We start from the raw sequence: 13087 nt of genomic DNA, 5'->3' as shown, positions 1-13087 counted from the left end.
TAGCAGTTGAGTTGTCAATTCAACCACACCTGAAGAACTAATTATCTACAAAAAAGTGTTTAGTAGCACAATAGTACGATAGTAACAATAGCAATAGTAACAGGGACAGTAACAATAGCGGTTTTATAGTGATTGTAACGGCAGGAGCATCAGCAAAAGTAACTTGGCAAAGATCAATATGCGAAAAGCATAGGCATTGGATTAGCGACGGATATTTGTGTTGGATGACATTCATCATGTAACAATCACAACCTAGAGTGAGACAATAGCTCCTATTCATCAATGTAATGTAGTCATGTATTCCGTATACAGTCATATGTGCTTATAATAAGAACTCGCATGACATCTTTTGTCCTACCCTCCCGTGGCAGCGGGGTCCATAAGGAAATCAAGGGATATTAAGGCCTCCTTTTAATACAGAATCGGAACAAAGCATTCTCACTTAGTGAATACGTGAACTCCTCATACTATAGTAATTACCGGAAAGAATCCCAATTATTGTCACCTTGGGGTATGCGGATCATAACACTTAATATGTGCATACAGCTTGCAAGATAGGATCCAGAACACACTTATATTCATGAAAACATAATAGGTCTAGATCAGAAATCATGGCACTCGGGCCCTTGTGACAAGCATTATGCATAGCAAATTCATAACAACATCAATCTCAGAACATAGTGGATACTGGGGATTGAGCCCTAACAAATTGACTCAATTACATGATAGATATCATCCAACTCCATCACTGTCCAGCAATCCTACGAAGGAATTACTCACTCCCGGTGGTGAGCATCATGAAATTGGTGATGAAGTAGGGTTGGTGATGATGATGGCGATGAATCCCCCTCTCCGAAGCCCCAAACGGACACCAGAACAGCCATCCCGATGAAGATCAGGAGGTGGCGGCGGCTCTGTATCGTAAAACATAAGGAAACTTATTCTCCTATTTTTTTATTCTTGGAAAGATGGAATTTATAGACATGAGATTAGGGTCAGTGGAGCCACGTGGGACCCACAAGGTAACAGGTCGTGCCCAGGGGGGTGGTCGTGCCCTTTTGCCATGTGGAAAACTAGTGCCCCCCCTCTGGTGGATCTTCGCTCTGGTATTTTCTATATATTCCATAAAAAATATCCAAAAAGTTTCTTCCAATTCCGAGAACTTTTGTTTCTACACAAAAAACAACACCATAGTAGTCTTGTTGAAAACAATCAGTCCGGGTTAGTTTCATTCAAATCATGCAAATTAGAGTCCAAAACAAGAGCAAAAATGTTTGGAAAAGTAGATACGATGGAGAAGTATCATTGCGCTGTAGTCAATTATTAGGGTGATCTCTCATAGTAAATATCAAGTTAAAGGGTGCTCTTCCCAATGTTGCAACCGTCTATGACATTCTAGCACCTCAGAGTTTGTCATGTCCACATGAGTACAAATGGGATGAGAGGTGTAAGACGAACCATGTATGCAGATAGCACTCGGTTCTCTTGAAGTTTCGGCAGAATTGTTCTGAGCTCAGAGCAGGAAGCATCGAAAGATGAATAAGAGGCATATGGTGATATGATCGGCAATAGTTTTCCTACCTGTCAAAATTAACATCATTAGTGATGTCCACATCAATGACTGAAAATAAGATCAGGGATCTTGAATCACTCACTATCAATTATGAGAGATATTGATTTGAGTGGCAACACTATTATGTATTAAAATTTAGTTTAATCACTAGTGCAAATTAATTATGAACTATATCTATGTGTAGTTTGCATTATAGTTGTAGAATTATGGCTCACGGTTCCACCTTTGCTGTTGAAATTGATTGACTATTATTTATCTGGTTGAATCTTTTTCGATTGAGAGGATTGTCCTCTAAAAGTGCCAAGAAGAATTTTGTCCTACATCATGCTTGCAATGTTATCACACTAATGCTATGGATGACGAGACTTATGTCTTTCAATCCAAAAGGCTAAGAATTACATTATAGTCTGCTTGCTACCGAGAAACCCGAACTTCAAAATGTTTGGGATAGTTTTGCAATATTCTTGGAACTAAAAATTGTTTTCAGAAACAAACAAATGTTAGAAGATATAAGATATCTAAAGAAGTGTTTTGTTTGCAAGAAGTGAAGCATTTAACAATGTTTAAGACTAAGATGTATAAGATCCGGAAAAACACCAGTCATGAGTTGATGGTGAGAACTTAAAAATAAAGAACAAAACCAAAGTATGTAATGAGAATTAGATTCCTAGGGAAGTCCAGGGCTCACGCCACTCTTAAAAGTTAGACGATTCTTCTCTTGAGTGGGAGAAATATTGAAAGTAAAACTATAAAAAGTTTAGAGTTGGAAAGAAAGGAAAACTGGAATGTCCAGCTCAGGTATGAAGGTCATACAAGTTATAAGATGTAGAGAAAGTCGGTCAAATAAAATGTGATTCTTGAAAATTATAATTAAATTGTTAAACACAAAATTCTTCAGGAATTGTGGTTAAATGTTGATCACAAAGGATATCGACTCGAGTGCAAGTTTTGCGAATTGACATAAGAATTACTAAGACCTAATGACCAAAAAATTAATGAGGTTAAAATATGTGTTAAATATTACCTCTAAATTTATTGTCATAATTCATTTAGATTTTTGTACACTCTAGCCTATTGCATAGAATTTGCAAGGAGGTTGTTCATAAGAGAACGATAGTTGTTCAATGTAATGAACAAAAGGGACATACTCCTATTGTGAATAGGATGTAATTTATGAACATTGTTAATAGAATTGAACATCCATGACACTGACACTAAATGTCGGAAGACTAAAAAAATACCACATATGTGTGGCACAGATTTCAGCATCCCAGAGAAGGTAATCCCAAATGAAATGTCCTGGCTTTTTGCACTTGAAGCAGGTGTACTCTCCCGTAGGTTTTGAACTGCCAGAGTTGCTTGAACCTTTCTTCTGGAACTGATTTTTCTTGTCAAGGCGCTAGAACCTTTTCATGATTAGTGCGAGATCTTTGCTGAGCCTTTCTGGGTCATCAGAATCTTCTTCAGCATTCCCTTCAGAGGAGGAATCAGTCGCAGCCTTGAGAGCATGAGTTTTGCTGTGACTTGAGCCTTAGAGATCTCTCTTCTCTTCTTCTTGTTCCTCATGGGTGTTCAGCCTTTCCATTATATCAGCAGAGTCGAGGTCCTTGAAATCAGGTCGTTCCCTAATCATCAGAACTAGTGTGTTGAATGAACTGTCGAGAGAGCGAAGCAACTTCTTCATAACTTCCTGATCAGTGATGTCTTTGGCGCCGAGACCATGAAGCTATTTTGCTATGTCACTCAGACGATCGAAAGTTTGCTGACAGCTTTCATTTCTAATGCGCTTGAACCAGTTGAGTTTTGCTAGAAAAATGTCAATACGAGATTCTTTCTGAGTTGAAACACCTTCATTTATCTTCTCGAGAATGTCCCACAATTCCTTCACAGATTCACACTTATGATAGAAAAGAAATTGAGCATGAGAGAGATGACCACCGATTTCATCTTTAGCTTGAGCGTCCAGTTGAATGAGTCTCTTCTCTCAATCTTTGGGGACTTGGGCACTTCAAGCGTGACTCCATTCAGCACCATGTTCCACATATCATCGTCAATTGCTCGGAGGCGCATCTTCATCTTCTCTTTCCAGAAGGGATAGTCCGTCTCATCAAATATGGGAATCTGATGTCTACTACACAACCTTCTTCTTGTAGACGTTGTTGGGCCTCCAAGTGCAGAGGTTTGTAGGACAGTAGCAAATTTCCCTCAAGTGGATGACCTAAGGTTTATCAATCCATGGGAGGCGTAGGATGAAGATCGTCTCTCTCAAGCAACCCTGCAACCAAATAACAAAGAGTCTCTTGTGGCCCCAACACACCCAATACAATGGTAAATTGTATAGGTGCACTAGTTCGGTGAAGAGACGGTGATACAAGTGCAATATGGATGGTAGATATAGGTTTTTGTAATCTGAAAATATAAAAACAGCAAGGTAACTAATGATAAAAATGAGCGTAAACTGTGTTGCAATGCTAGGAAACAAGGCATAGGGTTCATACTTTCACTAGTGCAAGTTCTCTCAACAATAATAACATAATTGGATCATATAAATATCCCTCAAAATGCAACAAAGAGTCACTCCAAAGCCACTAATAGCGAAGAACAAACGAAGAGATTATGGTAGGGTACGAAACAACGTCAAAGTTATTCTTTTGGATCGATCTATTCAAGAGTTCGTACTAGAATAACACCTTAAGACACAAATCAACAAAACCCTAATGTCACCTAGATACTCCATTGTCACCTCAAGTATCCGTGGGCATGATTATACGATATGCATCACACAATCTCAGATTCATCTATTCAACCAACACAAAGTACTTCAAAGAGTGCCCCAAAGTTTCTACCGGAGAGTCAAGACGAAAACGTGTGCCAACCCTATGCATAGGTTCATGGGCGGAACCCGCAAGTTGATCACCAAAATATACATCAAGGGGATCACGTGATATCCCATCGTCACCACAGATAAGCACGACAATACATACATCAAGTGTTCTCAAATCCTTAAAGACTCAATCCAACAAGATAACTTCAAAGGGAAAACTCAATTAATCACAAGAGAGTAGAGAGGGGGAGAAATATCATAAGATCCAACTATAATAGCAAAGCTCCCGATACATCAAGATCGTGCCATAGAGAGAACACGAGAGAGAGATCAAGCACATAGCTACTATTACATACCCTCAGCCCCGAGGGTGAACTACTCCCTCCTCATTAGGGAGAGCGCCGGGATGATGAAGATGGCCACCGGTGAGGGATCCCCCTCCGGCAGGGTGCCGAAACGGGCTCCCGAGAGGTTTTTGGTGTCTACAGAGGCTTGCGGCGGCGGAACTCCTGATCTATCTTGTGCTTCGATGTTTTAGGGTATATGGGAATATATAGTCGAAAGAAGTCGGTCGGGGGAGCCTCGAGGGGCCCATGAGGGTTGAGGGCGCACCCAGGGGGGTGGGTGCGCCCCCTATCTTGTGGCCTCCTTGACGCTTCCCTGGCTTGCACTCCAAATTCCCGGGATTGCTTCTGTTCCAAAAATAACTTTTCCGAAGGTTTCATTCCGTTTGATATTCCTTTTCTTCAAAACACTGAAATAGTCAAGAAAACAACAATATGGGCTGGGCCTCCGGTTAATAGGTTAGTCCCAAAAATAATATAAAAGTGTATAATAAACCCCATAATCATCCAAAACACATAATAATATAGCATGAATTCTTCATAAATTATAGATACGTTGGAGACGTATCAGAATCTTGAGATGCGGCTTGGAGCTCACTGAAGACATACTTAAACCCAAGGTTGTTAGACCAAAATGAGAAGAGTCAAGGAGTACCCTTCTCTGATACCAATTGTAGGAATGAAGTATGTCTACCTGAGGGGGGTGAATGGAAGTTTTAAAATTTCTTTCGGAAATCTCAAAACTCTCGGAAGCCAGCAGCGGAGCGAATGAAAAACAAGGTATAGTAAGCTAAAACAAACTACCAAAATGAAACTAAAACAAGCATCGAGACAAATCACATGATCGAAAGTAAATAGGAGTAGCAGGAGTAACTAGTGATGCTCGATGGTGATAGGGTGTTTGTTCAACCAGTTCGTCCTTCTGCACAAGGACTACGTTTGGTTGGAGGGGTTGTGACTTAACACAGAAGATAAACTCTCTACACCCTATACTCCTCGACAATTGGTCCGTCAACCAATGCTGATCATTTGTGGTAGATACTTGAGGCGATCTCCGAACCTTTACAGACTTCTTCTTCGAGAACCACAATCACTCTTGGTCTATGAGAAAATTGACACCTAACCATCTAGAGAGTTTACAGCTCTCAGGAGTAATAGGCGGAGCGTACTGGACTTAGATTCGAGTGATGCTGAACCACTATCTAATTCTTCGGCTCTAGGGGTTTTCTCTCGGTGGATTTGAAACTCAAATCACTTGGAGAGGGGGTTGCTCAACAATCTTCTCAAAATCAAACGGAGCAGTCACCGGATAACGCCGGTGCGGGGTGGCTATTTATAGCCGCAACCTTCCCTGGTGGGAAATGACCATTCTCGACACGCGGTCCAGCCAATGGCCAACCGACACGTTCACAACAGTCAGATTTTGGAGCAATGGTGACATTACTTGAGAAACAAGTAATTCTAACTCCTGGTCTGAGACAAATCTCTCGCAGCAAAGAAGATCACACTCTTTTGCTGACAAGTATCAACCTAGAGTGATGCTGAAGATTGTTATGTGTATCTGTAGCTTAAGATGCCAGGACATAACGGTACCATTACAGTCCATCGTAATAGAAAGATTGCTTTGGAATGTGAAGAAGGTGATGATGCCGATGCTGAGTCTGCTTGTGCCACCGAGGAACTTAAGTTTTATAAGGATAATGTTGACCCGGCTGATATGACCCCTTTGAAGAAGCCCACCACAGAGCAAGACCCTTTGTTGAAATAAATCGGCGGATGATACCAAGCAGGTTGATTTTGTCCCTGGCGACTCATCTCAGCAGTTCACTATCAGCGCTAACCTGGATTCAAAATAGGAAAGCGCGCTCATCAAGTTCATCCGTGAGAATCGGCACATCTTTGCATGGAAGCCTTCATACATGCCAGGTGTACCGAGAGCACTCGCTGAGCATGCTCTCAATATTGATCCTAAGTTTAAGCCGGTCAAGCAGTTCCTTCGCTGTTTTAATGAAGAACGATGCAAGGCCATTGAAGAAGAGGTGGCCCGGCTCTTGGCGGCCGGGTTCATCATTGAAGTTTTTCACCAGAGTGGTTGGCTAACCCGGTGTTAGTACTTAAGAAAAATGGCACTTGCATTTGTGCGTGGATTATAAGGACCTCAACAAGGCCTGTCCAGCTGATCCTTTTGCTCTTCCCCGTATTGATCAAATCATAGATGCCACGGTGGGTTGTGAGCGTTTGAGTTTCCTGGATGCTTATTCAGGTTATCATCAGATTAAGATGGCAGTTAAAGGCCAAGAGAAGACGGCTTTTGTCACACCTTTTGGGGCTTTCTGCTATGTGTCTATGCCTTTTGGGCTCAAGAGTGCGCATGCGACTTATCAACGTTGTGTCCAGAACTGTTTTCATGACCAGATCGGGTGCAATGTTCATGCTTATGTGGATGATATTGTTGTCAAGTCCAGAAAGGAGACTTTTTTTGGATGATTTGAAAGAGACCTTTGACAATCTCCGGGTCTACAAGATGATGCTTAACCCGACCAAGTGTGTTTTTGGTGTGCCTACAGGCAAGCTTTTGGGTTTTCTGGTCTCCGAGAGAGGTATTGAAGCTAACTCGGAGAAGACTAAGGCTATTACTTCATTGGCTAAGCCGGCGTGTGTCAATGATGTCCAGCGCCTGGCGGGTTGTATCACTGCTTTAAGCCGGTTCATAAGCCGCCTGGGAGAGAAGGCAATTCCTCTATAGCAGATGATGAAGAAAACATACCATTTTGTTTGGAGATGCAGCTAATGAGGCATTTGAGGCACTCAAAAAGCAGCTAGCTGAGCCGCCCGTCCTTGCGGCTCCCATTGAGAAAGAACCCTTGCTTGTATACGTGGTGGCTAACAACAGCTGTTAGTGTGGCAATTGTAGTGGACATAAGGAGACGGGTAAAGAGTACCTAGTCCAGAGGCCGGCTTATTACATCAGTGAGGTGCAAATTGAGTCTAAACAACGATACCCACATTGGCAGAAATTGGTATATGGGGTGTTCATGTCCACTCGTAACTTGAAGCACTATTTTCTTGGTCATCCCATTATAGTGGTCAGTTCTGCTCCTTTGGGGAATATTATTCAGAACAGAGAGGCTACAGGCCGAGTGGCTAAATGGGACATTGAGCATGGACCCCATGGTTTGAAGAATGTGCCAAGGATAGCTATCAAGTCTCAGGCTCTTGTGGATTTCATAAAGGATTGGACAGAGTTGCAGACACCTGAAGAGAAGCCTGATAACACATATTGGACTAGTCACTTTGATGGGTCCAGGCAATTAGAAGGACCGGGGGCTGGAGTTATTTTGACTTCCCCACGAGGTGATAAATTTTGTTATGTTTTAAGGTTGATGTTTCCACGTACTAACAATGCGCCTGAATATGAGGCTCTGCTCCATGGCCTTTGGATGGCCAAAGAGATGAATATAAGCCAGGTCCAATGCTTTGGCGACTCAGATTTGGTGGCTCAGCAAGTATCAGGCACTTGGGATTCCAAAGACTCACTCATGGAGCCTTATCGCCGGGTGGTTGACAATATTGCTGGTCACTTCAAAGGTTATCAGGTGGAGCATCTTGACCGAAGGAAGAATGAGGCGGCTGATGCTTTGAGCCAGCTCGGGTCTCAACCAAAGCCGGTGCCCCCTAATGTTTTTCTTGATGTACTGCATAATCCTTCAGTCAAGTTGCCATCAGAAGAGGATCTTGCAGTTCCTGGCCCGGAGGCACGGTTGGTGGCGGCTCTCCATGCTATTCCTGATTGGACAGTCCCATACTTGGCTTACATGACCCGGTGCGAGTTACCTGAGGATGTAGCTTTGGCCAAGGAGATAACCTGGCAGTCTAAGTCTATGACTTGTCAATGGCGAGTTACACCGATGCAGTGTCACATGCGTGTTTTAGCCTTGTGTTTCTCCTGAAGAGGGCCGTGAGATTTTAAGAGAAATCCATGAAGGTGACTGTGGTCATCAAGCCGGCTCTAAATCTCTTGTGGCTAAAGCTTTTCGTCATGGCTTTTATTGGTTCACGGCTCATGCTGATGCACAGGATCTGGTTCGTAAGTGTGATGGATGTCAGAAATTTTCTCGATGGGCTCATGTGCCGACTCAAGAATTGAGGATGATTCCAATTACTTGGACGTTTGCATTCTGGGGGCTTGATATGGTTGGACCTTTCAAGAGGTCCAAGGATAAGAAAACACACCTCTTGGTAGCAGTTGACAAATTCACTAAGTGGGTTGAGGCAGAGCCGACCAGCAAGTGCGATGCAGCGACAATAGTTCAGTTCATAAAAAGGTGATCTTTCATTTTGTTTATCCTTATAGTATCATAATTGATAATGGCACTAATCTGTCTAAGGCTACTACGAGAGAATTTTGTCAACAGGAGCATATTCGTCATGACGTCTCCTCTGTACCTCATCCACAGTCTAATGGTCAAGCTGAGAGGGCCAATCAAGAAATATTAAGAGGTATCAAACCCCAGCTTATGGTTCCTTTGCAGCAAACACCGGGTTGTTGGGTGGAGTTACCTTTAGTACTTTGGAGCATCAAAACCAACCCCAATAGATCAATGGGCTATATGCCTTTCTTCATGGTCTATGGGGCGGAGGCGGTTCTTCCAAGCGATACCCGTAATGACTCGCCTTGGGTGGCGGCTTACGTTGAAGCTACTAATGAGATAACACGTCAAGATGCACTTGATGTGTTGGATGAGGAGCGCAACCTTGCGGCGGCTCGTTTGGCGATATATCAGCAAGACCTGCGTCACTATCATAGCCGCAGAGTCAAAACCCAAACATTCCAAGAAGGCGATTTAGTGCTCCGGCTCATCCAAGATCAAACAAATATGCACAAGTTATCCCCGCCTTGGGAAGGACCTTTTGTGGTCAGCAAGAACCTGAACAACAGGTCATATTACCTCAGTGATATACGAGAACACAAGGTCTCGCGCAAGTCGGAGGAGGAGACCCGTCGGCCCTGGAATATTACTCATCTTTGGCCTTATTACACTTGAGCCACCGGCTCTTGTCATTTTACATAATCTTATCAATGTATATATTATGATCAATATAATAAAGCCGGCATCTCTGATAATTCAGGGCCTCTGTCATTTCATTTCTAAGCATCTGAGTCTTTATTATTTGTTCATAAGGTCACTTGGGGGCTTCCAACCCACCGGGTTTAGCTTTCATACCCTCTTGACCAGGTGTGGACGCCGAATCCTGAGTTATCCTGCGTGTTTGCATGATGCTACTCCGCCAGGTAATCCCGAGTGACCTGCCATACTCTTAACAGTCAATCTTTTTCAAGACCCTTAACTAGTTAACGTTAAAACGACAGTGTTTGTCACGTGAGGGTCGGCTTACAGTGAGCGAGGATTAACTCTAAGGCTGCGCGGCCTATGAAAGCAGATGGCTTTGTTAGCCAGTCTGGCCGTGCTTTGATGAGCCGGCCAGATAACCTTAAGGCTCTGCGGCCTATGAAAGCACATGGATTTTTTCTGAATTTTTCTTCTGAGTATTTTGGATTTCAACCCCTTAAAGATTTTTTCTGCTAAAGCGCATTTTTCCGGGCCATGCAGCCTTGATTATATGACTCATATTTGAGCATTTTTGGGTTTGTTGACCGCCCTGGCTAGGGACTATGAGTCGCCAGCAAGCCTTATAGAAGTCAGGCGCTTACAAACACTACTAGGGAGAACACTAGTAGTGGCGCGGGTTTTAGTGCTATTAGTAACGCGGGTAGCCGCGCTACTACTACGACGCTACAACTAAGTGGTAGTAGTAGCGCGGTCTAACCCATCGCTACTACTAATAAATGTATCAGTAGCGCTGGTCAGTCACGTGCTACAATTAAGTAGCTGTGGCGCTTTTCCTGCCCCGCGCTGTTGTTGTATCTTTCAACATTGTTTTGCTTCCTATTGATGTAGAACAGCACCCATTTCAATAAACTGCAATTTCACATATACCACAATACCAGATACTCATATATAGTAATACAATATCATAAAGCATTATAGGTACTCATATATAGTCAACATGCATCCTCACATGAATATAGCATATATGATAAGCAGTACTAGGTAGTCTTACAGCCACACATATATAGCAGTTCTACTTGGTATAGTCATATAGCCACACACATATGTAGTTCTAGGTGATATCAACGACAATCAACATCCTCAAGCCTAGGTGATGGGTGTTCCTGATAGTAATTCGGATGGCCTGTCCAACACGAAGATTCTTGCCAGCGAGGAAGCACTTCCACCAACCGAGCTTAAGTGTGTGCGACCGTCCGTGTCCACGCCATACACATAGGTGGTGACGGAGCCCCTTGCGGTAAGGCGTATTCCAGCTAAGCCTTCTTCATCAGGATCGATACCACAACTCACTGATAGGCCCTTTGGCAATTTCTGAATAAGAAAAATATATCAATTAGTAAGTAGCCTTGCACATACTCTTGCAAATATATTTCTACTAAGTATAGATTTCTACACTATCAAAAGACATAGTACTACACATTTCTACTAAGCATGAATTCTACTAATAAGTATGGATTATCTACACTATTAATAGTTCCTTGGATTCTACACTAATAAGCATGTCATCGGACTCTACACTAAAGCATACCAGCAACTAGATTCCACACAACATATCACTAGACTCTACACTAAGCATATCATCGGATTCACTAAGCATATCATCGGATAACTTGCATTTGTAAGTATATATATATATCATCAAATTACTACAGTAAGTATAACATACCATGACAAGCCGATCAACCATGGTACTTGTCAGGCGGGTCACGAATGGCACCCCGACAAAATCAGCACGTGGCAGAATTATGTCCCATAAGTTGCACACCTCCTCCTCGCTCAGCCTCATTCTTTGAGCATAGATGGCTTCTTGAAGTGGGTCCTCATCATATTCATCAAAAGGGTCCTCATCATCTTCATCCTCCTCCTCCGTGTTGATATAAATGACAACCATCTTGGGTCTTTCTGCTCTGAACGACAAGCTGATCAACTCACCACTAGTAATACCCATGTGGGCGAGGAAACGGACCCATCCATCTCCTCCAATCTGCGACATATTGCGTCCTTTCTCGACCTCCATAGTGTAGGGCCCCCAGGAGCCTCAAATGTCACAGTGTCTCCGGTTAGCTTGTTGAATTTCAACCTCACATTGCATGGGACGATCTGTGTAAAAAAAGTAAAATGACACAATGCATTAATGCCAACACTAAAAACAAAATAGTTGTTACAAGTTTCATGTAATTTCTTACCGCCACATGATGAAAACTCGGCTGGAAGTAGATGCTGAACAGCGTGCCAGTTGCAAGGCTGCTGGCGCACCTTGACTTGCACAGTCTACATGGTGGTGGTGGTGGTGGCGCCATTTTCCTAAAGCAATATGAGCAAGGATGAATGATCCATTTCAAAGGAAAGAAAAACAGAAACATAAAGTTCTCAATTCATCGATCTTAATCGGAAAACAAAATATTCTGGCTGAGTAACTAAAATTAACATTTAAGATGATATGAGGTTAGCAACAGACATTACATATAAGAAGAACTGCCATGCTACTATTTCCAATCTATGTTGTTTATCTTGTGCATATAAAAAAATTCAAAACTTATTAGATTCTGCAGTGCGGGGACATTACATATAAGATGATATGAGGTTAGCAATAGATTCCATGAGGATCATATGTGATTATATCTGGCAATGGTTGGGTAACTTAAACATACCCAACCTGAACCCACGTGACAAAGTTAAGAAAACTAAACCAGACCAAACCAGACAAATGTGTTATGCCATCTAACCTAAACTAAACAACAAAATATCTCAACACAAGCCAAACTGAATATATTCAAGTTTATATGTGATACTAACAATACGATCTAGAGATGCTGGAATTAACCCAATAAGAAAACAGTGGTACACCAACTTCAATATAGCATAAAAACAACTACTGTGAGGAACACAAAAACCACAACTAAAGCAGAGCATCGGTATGCTAGCTATAATCCCTAAAAACTTGGATCAGTCAACAAGCTAGCATTAGTACTAATTAAGCAAGATCAATGGATCTAACAACCACATGTAACAACCTAGCATGGGATGATCATCAAGATCAACATGCAAATCAACATAGCAAACTAGCATCGACTAGTCATGAAGCTCAACATAGTACCATACTAGCATCAAAACCGACATGAAAAGCACGTGCCTCTACCACAAGAAGAACATCATCATTGTCGACAATAAAAACCTAGCATACTACCAAAACTTAGCATACTAGCATCTGATC

This window comes from Triticum dicoccoides, chromosome 3B, assembly GCF_002162155.2.
Source record: "Triticum dicoccoides isolate Atlit2015 ecotype Zavitan chromosome 3B, WEW_v2.0, whole genome shotgun sequence".
Classification (NCBI taxonomy): domain Eukaryota; kingdom Viridiplantae; phylum Streptophyta; class Magnoliopsida; order Poales; family Poaceae; genus Triticum; species Triticum dicoccoides.
Note: the sequence above shows the minus strand (reverse complement) of the source record.